A 10,642-nucleotide genomic window follows, 5' to 3' on the forward strand; every position below is an offset into this window, starting at 1 on the left:
TGAACCCTGTTCCGGACAGCGTTGCAAACATAAGCGGATGTCGTTGCTTGACCGGTCGTTTGGAGGCGCTGAAACTGCTTTCTTATCACGTGGTTCTTTTTGTATTTCGAGGGTTTTCTTTTAAGGCAAATAAATGAAGCTGTACCAGCGGTACTAGGCTGGAAACACTGCACAGGGCCATTTTTCTATGGGCTCTACAACACCTGCATTGACACTTTCTTCCTGAAGGCAATAATTAAAAGTCAGCTACTAAGTCTCTTCTAATTCATTACTTCTGTATAATGAAAAACTACCGCAGACTAGGACACGCGACTGTCAACAACCCTCAGTTGGTCTCACTGGGCTAGAGAACATCCTCTTTTTTACAATCTTGGTTACATTTAGCTGGGACACCCTATATATAGAAACGCCCCGTCCTAGCAAACCTAAGAAGTGTGTCCACAGTCGCTAAAGAAAGAGTAACATGCATCACCAAGCGCAGCAAGCTCTCTTTGATCTATTTTTACACATCCGGTTCACGTGCAGAGATCTGTAAAAGCCTATCACGGTCTGGCAGAATGTCGGTCATTTCTCGTTGCGCATCACGTTGGCGTTCCTAGAAATAATTCGTGTAGCATGGTGCAAGCTTGGCAAGCACTTTCAAAACGCTAAGAAGTGTTTGGTAACCGCGCTGGGGCACATTGTATTAGCGAACAGCAGAAACCGAGCCAAGATTCATTCATGTAAAAAGTGGGGCGAATATAGCTTCCGGGTATCTTTCTTGAGTGCGTCAGATTTGGTGTTGCAATTTTCCTTTCTAAATTTCACCCAACGCCACAGCACAAGATGGCCTATGAAAAAGGCTTTTCAAGTTTTGTTCGGCAGATTCCGCTGAACGCGATAGTAATATTCACAGTATCTCAAATTCTCCTCAATTATTCCTTCATTTATATCCGCCGAAGCAATATATTTATGTGATATACGAGTGCGCATCACGTAAGTGCGACGAGACATAACGGCGGCCAGATATATCACGTACAGTCTTTGTCAAAAGTAACCAGGCTGTATGGTTTGCTTGTAGCTTGTATAGTGGAGCCCCTGTGGCTTTCCTAAAGCTCAAATGGTGTTGGAAGGTAAGAAGACCTACAGTCCTTACCTTTAACGACCATTTAAGCTTCAGGGGAGCTGTAAGGGCTCCACTGTACGGTTGGTTTATGGGGTTTAACGTCCCAAAGCGACTCAGGCTATGAGAGACGCCGTAGTAGAGGGCTCCGGAAATTTCGACCACCTGGGGTTCTTTAACGTGCACTGACATCGCACAGTACACGGGTCTCGAATTTCTCCTCCAAAGAAATTCAACCGCCGCGGCCGGGATCGAACCCGCGTCTTTCGGGACAGCAGCCGAGCACCATAGCCAACGAGCCACCGCGGCGGCAGCTCCACTGTACGAGCTAGAAGAAAACCATGCAGCCTGGTTACTTTTGACAAAGACTGTACATGAGCATACCAGACCGGAACGGCCTTGAAAATATTGCCGCGAATGTTTGTTTGTTCATTCTTCAAAGCATCCGATATGCCACTTTATCGCTTTGTTTGTGACGCAAGACGCGCCTAGATTTATCTCGATCGATCGCATCCAGACGGAGCCGATTCTACTTTGCGCCAGAATGTTCAAGTAACTTTCCAAGCTTTATCTCCAAGGTTCGTTATCAGCGTTAAAAAGAGCACGGTCGACAGCGACGGGCATTCTGTTCGACGACCGCCGAGCACGCTTGCTACTACGCCGCCGCCGAGTGATTCAGTTCTTTGCGGGCGCAAGTCAGCCCAAATAAAGAGTTCCGTTTCGAAGACATTCTCGAAGACGAAACAGAGCAAAGCTAGTATGGCTGACCAACAAATATTACCGTACTGAATATTCTACATTTCTTTCTTGCGGCAACCATATGGTGTGGGCATGCCAATATAATCCCTTAGTTGACCCCATTCCCAACCCCTCGGAGGAGCAGTGGGAGGCTATTCTGTTCAGCGATGATCCTGACCGTCAGCACTGGCTGGTGGGGAGGGCCAGCGCAGCAGCAGCAGCCAGTGGACTACCGGACTAGGCGGCCCACCCACATGTTCTGAGAATATTGAAGAAATAAAGATGTTTGTAATCAAGCAATCAATCTTTCTTGCTGCAAGAATTAATTTAGTGTTAAGTGCCTTTATTTACCCAGGACACTATTGTGAAGGCTCTCAATTTTGTTATCGTAAAAAGCATTACTTAACTGGAGTTTTTTAATTAAAGATAGTTTCAACACTGCAGGAGATGTGTTTTAAGTTTCAACTAATTTAGATTTAAGGTTTTGAGCTTATTAAGCTTACAGCGATATTTTATTTTACGATTTTCAGTGAAGCTTAATTTTGGAATTCTGTTCTTTACATTATAAAAGAACAGCAAAGATTCCGCCCCCCCCCCCCTCCCCAGGAGTAGCGGTTGAAATGAATCACTGTAAATGAGCCATGGAGATTTTACTAGTGCAGCAGCTACCAGTTCATTAAACTGAATAATTTTCACCACCGCAGTCTCGAGTTATTTACGCGCAGTTTTCTTTATCGGCTCCGCGAAACACGTGAAATAAAACTTTCACCGGAAGCAGCAAGCGCATTTTAGTGCATATTTTTTCTAACGCCTAGATTGTTTGTTTTCTCGGTTGGAGCCGGCGGCTGAGACAGCACTCTCGTCAAACAACGGCGTCCGTAACCGCAAACCAACGCAGTGCCAGACGGCCCCTTCCAGTCCTCGCTTTTCTTTCTGGCAGTATTCTAGCAGTGCGCTTTTGTATATTTAGAAAGATGAAGGAGGAAAGGAGAAGCTGTGCCGGGTATTGCATAAGTGTCTCAGAATTCCTTCAAACATGTGCGTCTTAGTTTTAGGATTTCAAGGCTTTCAATCCCGTAATGAGATTAGAGGAAAATACCTCATACAAGAAAAACATGTCATCGCTGTAGACACTTCTGTCACCAAAAAACGTTGTTCATTTTAAGGGAATTGCGTGGAGAACTTCCTAGTTTTGTAACGCATAATTTAAAAACCACTTGAGCTTGGTCACCTAAGTATCAGCGGTAAACGCTGTTTATTTTGTGGATCATCACCTAAACACAAGGCAAAGCAAAGACAGGAAGCGGGTCAGGTATCGGCGTCAGGCCCCTATCTTCGTTTAACATCGCTGTAAGGTGTGCGTTTACATTGTAGTTACATCCAACTAGCGTGCGGCTTTGCATCGCCAATAAAATGTTATAATCAAATTAATTATTCAATGCTTGTATTAGTGAAAAAAGTGTGCGATCGTAACATTCTTTGTGCTCTTATGCCATCTCATCTATGCGCCTTTTGATCCTCATTTATTTTTTAATGTAATCATGGTTTTTTTTCTTTGCCCTTATTCTTCAATCACGTGTGTGTAGTTGGCAGAGCAGCTTGGGACTCCTTATTTAAAAAAAAGGCAGCATTTGCCACTCAAAGTTGTGTGGACTAATTATCATATATTTCACTCTTTCCTTACTTCCATCATCTTTCGTCAATTTTTTCTTGGTGGACTGCTTTCTTCTCGGCGAGTGCCGTACAGCTGCACAGTCGTATATTATGTTTAGGTTTGGCTTGGTTTATTGGGGTTTAACGTCCCAAAGCGACTGAGGCTATGAGAGACGCCGTAGTGAAGGGCTCCGGAAATTTCGACCACCTGGGGTTTTTTATATTATGTTTAGGGGGGCTTTGATTACGCCTCGGCATCTCTTGTTTCTGAGTTTGTCTCGCGAATAAGAAAAATACGGTAGCATCACGCTTCCATTTGAGATGGAATTCCAGCAAACATACAGAATGCCTTTGCGCCTTTGATGTTCATAGCGTGAAATTGGAATCGCTCGCCAATAAATAAAAAAAAATAACTCCTCATCCTGACATTCACGAAAGTTCTCAGCCCGCATCGCCCCTTGGATACAGTCATTTCGCACAGCTAGTGCGATTTCAGCCCCTAAAGTTTCACGCCTATTTTTCTACTTTCACGAGCTTTGTTCTGTGAATCCGGTTTTGTAAGTTGTAACGGAGCTAGAAGCGTGCATAATCATTAGCGTGTTCCCCGCTGATCGTCACTTTCAAACGCAAGCATATTTTTCGGAGCGCAAGCAGCAGGGACCTTTCCGCGCGAATAGTCAATTTCTCTCTGCAACTTTCGAATACTCGGGGAGGTTTGTACAACCTGCAACCTTCAAAGCTTCAACATTATGCACCCAGGCGCTTTGTGATACACTACTCGACGATCACTTATACCGAGTGTATATGCGTTTTACGCAAGCCAAGGCTGAGAGCATGTGCTCCACAAAAGGCGACTTATGAATGGAAAGCTACGGCGTCAACCCCTGTTCACTCACGGCTGGCAATAAAACACGTTTTAACGCCTTTGCGTAAAAAGCCCACCTACTTCCATTTTCTAGTGCTGTCGTTCAAGGTTGCTTCTTTGATGTCTCGCTTTCCACGCATGGCGACAGAATGCGAATACAGAAGGAAATGCGTAATTGATACGTGCTTCTTATCCATGTTTGATGCATTGTTTAGCAGAAGAACAATTTACAAAAAAAAAACACTACCATTTACATACATCGTACCGTGAGCGAAGATTTTTTTGCTAGTTCCCGGGCCCCCCTTCATCGAAAACCATCTTGCTTATGTTTTCACTGGAGCAAGTAGATAACATGACAGAGGCGAGCCTCGAACTCTCGGTACCTCTGAATCACCAAATGTCCTCCAAATTTATTAAGGAATTCATTTTCACCACACCTCTCATGTAAAGGCCCACGGGACATTACAGGAGCAATAAATATATATATCGAAATAGGTAGCTAGCGTCTCTCATAAAGCTACGCTGACGAGGGCCGCTTAAGCGCTGTCCAATGGCAGCCGCTTTGCATGAACAACTTTTAAAAACGCGGCCGTCCTCACTGGCTATCTACCCTGTTGGTTACAAGCATTAAAGTAAGGATTGAGTGAAAAAAAGTTAGCTGCCCGCAAAAACCATGCGTAAACATCAGGTTGATCCGTCTAAGTACTTTTCCCTGCACGTGCTAATGCAAGTTATGTCATATACAGTACTTTCTTGCGTGCAGGTTGCAAACAATAGCACCAATTTGTATCTCCTTGCATGATTTGTAGTGACAGTCCGATATATTAGAAATCGCTTCATCCCAGATAATTTTCCTACTATCCACCACGCTCACTTCAGTGTTCGTCCATACAATGAAACTCCACACATTGAGCCATTGCAGCGAAAAGCTTCAGATTCATTACCCGCAAGCAAACTACGTGAGGGGCCCTTCTCAACACGATTATAATAAAGCGACCGCTCCTGTTGCTCCCATTGTCCAAAATGTGATCTACTTAGCGCACACTAGCTCGTCTACCACATCCACACCGTTCTCAGGCTTCTTGCATTGATCTAACCACTCGTTGGAGAAGATGCACTCACCGTGTGTTCACGTGGGCAAGATGTGGAAGACGCGCCGCAGTAGACTCCTAAGCCTCGCGACGAGAACGCGAAGAGGAGTAATTTTTCAAGGCGCCGTGCGGGCGACAGCCAAACGCTGTGCCCGCAATTCCCTCGCGCACACAAAACCAAGGGCCGCGAGGCAGGCACGGGCGGCGGCGACGGGCGAAACGCCGGTTTCAGGATGCGCACCATGTGACCGTGGCAGCCGGCCCAAAGCCCTAACCCAGATTGCGTCAGCCTCGCTGCCCTCCTCTCTTCGTTCGCTCCGTTCGCCGAACGGCCTCAACCACTGCCGCAGCGAAGTCTTGGACCCCTCCGGGAGCGCAAAATAGCTCACGGTGAGGCCCACTCGAGAGTGTTTCCCAACCGCCCACGCCCGGTACGAGGTGTGGGAAAGGGCACAGTTCCGCATAGACTGCCACCCCTTCGAACTGCCGACAGCCTCTATGAAAAATCACCGCCATTCTTAAACACCCAAGTAAGGATTAATCTGCTCAGTCATCGGCGCGTTCCTAAAGAAAAAAAAGTCGATTTCTTTTAGGGATGAGGCGTGTTGCGAGCTGTTAAACACTCGTAAACCGTGTTGTGAGATCTCCTTCAATAGCGGCGAACTTACGAATTTATGGGCGACCTTCAGAATGAATATCTCTGGTGTAGCCGGTAAGCAGGGGGGGGGGAGGGGGGAGGGCTCTTCTTTGAACAATACATTTCCTGAACTTTTTTGCGAAAAAAAATGCTAGCGAATCTCGCTTTCCTACGCAAAATTTCTAGTTCTGGAGCCGTACCCTGATGAAAAAAGTTGTTGGTGCAATGAACTCGTAGAGTTTGTCATAGAAATATCATACAATTATGATACAAATTATAGAAAATTATCATACAAATGTTATACATTTCTGCAAAATCATACAGTCATCATAGAGATGTAGAATATCATTCAAATTGTATGACATTCTATGATGAAGCCTCTACGAGGTTATTGCTTCATAGAACTTTTTTCAGCCCGGTAGCTCTCCAGTGCCTCTGTCCCTCAAGGCACTTTATACAGACAAGAGTTCATTCAGTGCCACGAAACCCTAGAACGTGTGGACGTATCAGTGCACGGGCGCTGAAAGCAGGCCTCCGTGGAACGCAGATGACGCATTCATCTTGGAGGTGTCACGAGCAGGAAGCTCGGATTAGCCTGCGCTTGCACCAGAGCATGGCCACCGTGACCAATATCCTGGAAGGAATACGAATGTCTTCAGCCAAGAGAGCGCGCCGAAAGGACACACGAGCCAGCGGACCGGGCGCAGAGCCAATCGGAGGCGAGGCACCACTGTGCTGCAAGCGTTGGGACAGTGGCAGGGTGTTGGCCTGTCGTTAGCGGTGCCGCTTTGTTCTTAATTGCACAAGTCGCCAGGGGTTCTTCACTGTGGGCGTCCTGGCATTTGCGTCACATGGTGCGCGCTAGTCATTTCGCGCCATCTATGCAAGGTGATAAAAAACAACGACCGCTCAGTGTGGCCTCAGGGGAACACCGAACTCGGAGGCCATCGCAAAGATGCCTGTTTTCGAAACCTTCCAATTGATGGCGCCACAAAAGCAAAGGCAGAAAGCGAAGAGTGGTCTTACATACATACATACATACATACATACATACATACATACATACATACATACATACATACATACATACATACATACATACATACATACATACATACATACATACATACATGCATGCATACATACATACATGCATGCATGCATGCATACATGCATACATACATACATACATGCATACATGCATACATACATACATGCATGCATGCATACATACATTCATGCATGCATGCATGCATGCATACATGCATGCATGCATGCATGCATACATACATACATACATACATACATACATACATACATGCATGCATGCATGCATACTTACATACACACGTTCACGCATACATGCATACATGCATACATGCATACATACATACATACATACATACATGCATGCATGCATGCATACATACATACATACATACATACATACATAAATACATACATGCATACATACATACATACATACATACATACATGCATGCATGCATGCATGCATACATATATACATACATACATACAAACATACATACATACATACATACATATATACATACATACATACATACATACATACATACATACATACATACATACATACTAAGGCCGCGCAGGTTAATGACAATTTGGTAAATATATCTTTAAGGACTACTTGGCGATGTAAGTATTCGCCCCTTCCCGCCTTCCCAGAGTTGGGAATTTCACATCACATTCATTTCTCGACGCATGGAAAATGAACCGAGAAGTCTCATGGGCAAGGGGAAGAGACGCCAGGAAACGGCATGAATTAGGAAACAAGAGATAATAACATTCCGAAGTAAGCAAGAGGGAATGAACATGGGTGCAACGTGTAATGCAGATGACCAGTAGCTGATGGCCCTTTGTGATAACAGTGTGAATCCTCAGAGAAAGAAAACGTGGCAGGGATGGAAGAGGATTAAGGACGTGTGAAAGACTAGGAAATCTTCCAAAATATGGTGGCTGCACCTGGCGCAGGAAAAAACGAGCTTGACACTGACGGAAGAGGCCTCTTCCCTGCATTAGAAGTAGAAGGACCAACGATGATGGGGATAATACATAGGGCCTGTGCACCAAAACGAGCTGCAATAAAGCGTTTATTGAAAAGGTGCTTGTGATTCAAGCAAGTGCGTTTAGAGCGTATTTGGCAAGGTGCGCCGCGTTAGCAGTAAAAAAAAATGTCGAAGGCCTGGGAACAGTATCTATATATTCAGTGATTCACCAAAAGTATTTCCGCGAAAGTATGCTAGAAAAAAATATACAGCATGTGTGCGTAACTAATTAATCGTCATGGCCTTGAAACAACTTCCACTACTCATGAACCTTAAACTTAAGAGTGTTCTTTTTCAGCTGCCGCATAATACACAAGAAAATGGCAGGACCTGCATTTATCAGGACCAGTAGGATTATCACAGCGCGGGTCGCTGCGCACTTTGTGACGAATCATGTACCAACTTATTCAAATTTCTATTCTGCCTTACTTTTCATCATGAAGCGAATTCAACTCGCCCACCATTTGGTCTTACTCCGTTTCTCTTACATGATAAAGTAAATATATGTGTTAATTAGTTCCCATGCGCATTGGTTTCGTAGTCACACCATTACGTGCAAGCTGCGATTTCAGGAAGAGAGTACCACTTGGAATCTAAGCAAGTGAGTGTTTCTTATTCATGTGTACGTTAGAAATTAAGTGGAAGAAATATTATAAGCCGTGCAATATTTATCAAGAGCTGTTCTAGACTGCAGTGTTTTAGTCTTGTTTTTGAACACAACCTATGACATCGCCAATAATCTGACACTGCATGTTGGAGGCACAGCCCAAGGAGAAATGATTGCTAAATTAAAAGCCACACTTTACAGCGCGTGCCCCGGTTGGTAAAACGGGATCGCATTCTAGAACAATGATGTTTTCCAACATTACTGGACAGTAAATTGTGTTTTCAAGGATACTGCTTTCGAAAGCAGCAATAATGTCCACGCCGCCCAATGAAGATGAACTGACGTCATCCATGTAAAAAAAAGTTGTTTTTTTTTTTTTTGGGGGGGGGGGGGGAGTGTGTTTTTAATTACTGACGACGCTATGTTTCCTGGTGCAAAAAGTTTTCTTTAATCCTATGTCTTTTCTATCTTTCATGGCCTTTCCAATTGCTGATGGTTCTAAACACGAAGGAAGCTAGCAGCCATGGAAACCAAGGGTCATAGGGGAATATTTCTTTTTCTGTGTAATTTGTGGTGTCGATTAATGGAAGATTAATAGTGTATTATTTCATGGCCTAAAGATAATTGGTGAGAAAACAGAAGAAAAACAACCACATGCCGCCGGCGGGATCTGAACCCACGGCCTCCGAATTTCGCTTCCGTTGCTCTACCAACTGCGCTACGGCAACTGCTATCCATCCTTTTTTTTCCTCTCTTGTAATTGGTCTTTCTTAAATTTTCTCTTGGGCGTTGGCCCCTTTTCTTTTATGTTTAATTGGATCGCCTGCGATAACCTCTGGTTGGGTGCGGGCTTCCTCTCCAATTTTTTTGTTTATTTTATTTCATTTCTTGAGAGTTTACAATAAAAGGGGTTATTGGGTTATTTATGTTGAAAGCAGAAAGACTGGACAGGCGTCACCGTAGTTCAGTTGGTAAAGCACCGGACGCGGCATTCGGAGGCCGTGGATTAGATCCCACCGGCTTCATGTGGTTGTATTTATTCTGCTTCGGAATCAATTATTGTTAAACGATGAAATAATTACACCATTGATCTCCCATTAATCAACACCGCTAAAAAGAAGGAACATTTCCCTACGCTCCTATGTTCGATGGCTGTTGGCTTCCTTCATATGTATTTCACAATGATCTACTCATTTCCCTTCCATTCTCTGCTCAGTGACCCTAAAGCCAGGCCGAACGATAAATGTAAACTTTGCATTGTGCTGTCATTGGTCATTTTCTTTTGTGCCCAGTCCACCTGCAGCATGTCAAGGTATACCGGTCGTTCCGGAAAAACTCGCCAGCAATTTGTGAAAACAGTCTTTTCGAGTTATAAATATGGCTCTGTAGCGTATTAATAGCAGTGTTCGCAGATATTAGAAAAGAGGGGGGCGATGCTAAGTTAGTTGATTAACTTATTCAAATCGTCAAGTTCGTAACTCTTACAGTTAACAGGCTGGCTCCGATTAGAGATTCCTTTACGACCGTTACCAATAGCCATATCAATTTTCAGAGTTTAGGAAACGCGTTCACCAGGTAAGCTAGCGTTAAGCAAATTAAGACCATTAAGCGCACCTTTAGAGCACCATGCCTGCATGGGGAGCGCGCAGCAATGCCCGCATGCACACGACACTCTGCGGGGACCTGTGAAATGACCTCTCTTTCGCGTCGCATAGGATGGAGCATCGAGCAGCGGCGAGAACCACAGCGATGGCAAGACCGAGAAGGTAATGTGACAGGTGCAACACGAAGTGATGTGCACAAATGTGAGTTTCTGAGCGAGAGCCAAAGGGTCTGCGAGATAGGCAAAATCTCATGAGTGA

At 44.6% G+C, this 10,642-nt stretch overlaps 1 protein-coding gene across 1 annotated transcript in view; it reads right to left on the reverse strand.

The window, feature by feature from the left end:
- The window catches only part of LOC149360197 (monocarboxylate transporter 10-like), a 36,384-nt gene extending 30,648 nt beyond the window's left edge, over positions 1-5,736 (reverse strand). The window contains exon 1 of the mRNA XM_089572206.1: positions 5,481-5,736. The gene's annotated coding sequence lies outside the window, so the exon portion shown is untranslated. The remainder of the gene's footprint in view (positions 1-5,480) is intronic.
- Between the last annotated feature and the right edge of the window lie 4,906 nt (positions 5,737-10,642).

Source organism: Amblyomma mixtum, chromosome 2 (assembly GCF_055824585.1).
Source record: "Amblyomma mixtum isolate Tamu chromosome 2, ASM5582458v1, whole genome shotgun sequence".
Lineage (NCBI taxonomy): Eukaryota > Metazoa > Arthropoda > Arachnida > Ixodida > Ixodidae > Amblyomma > Amblyomma mixtum.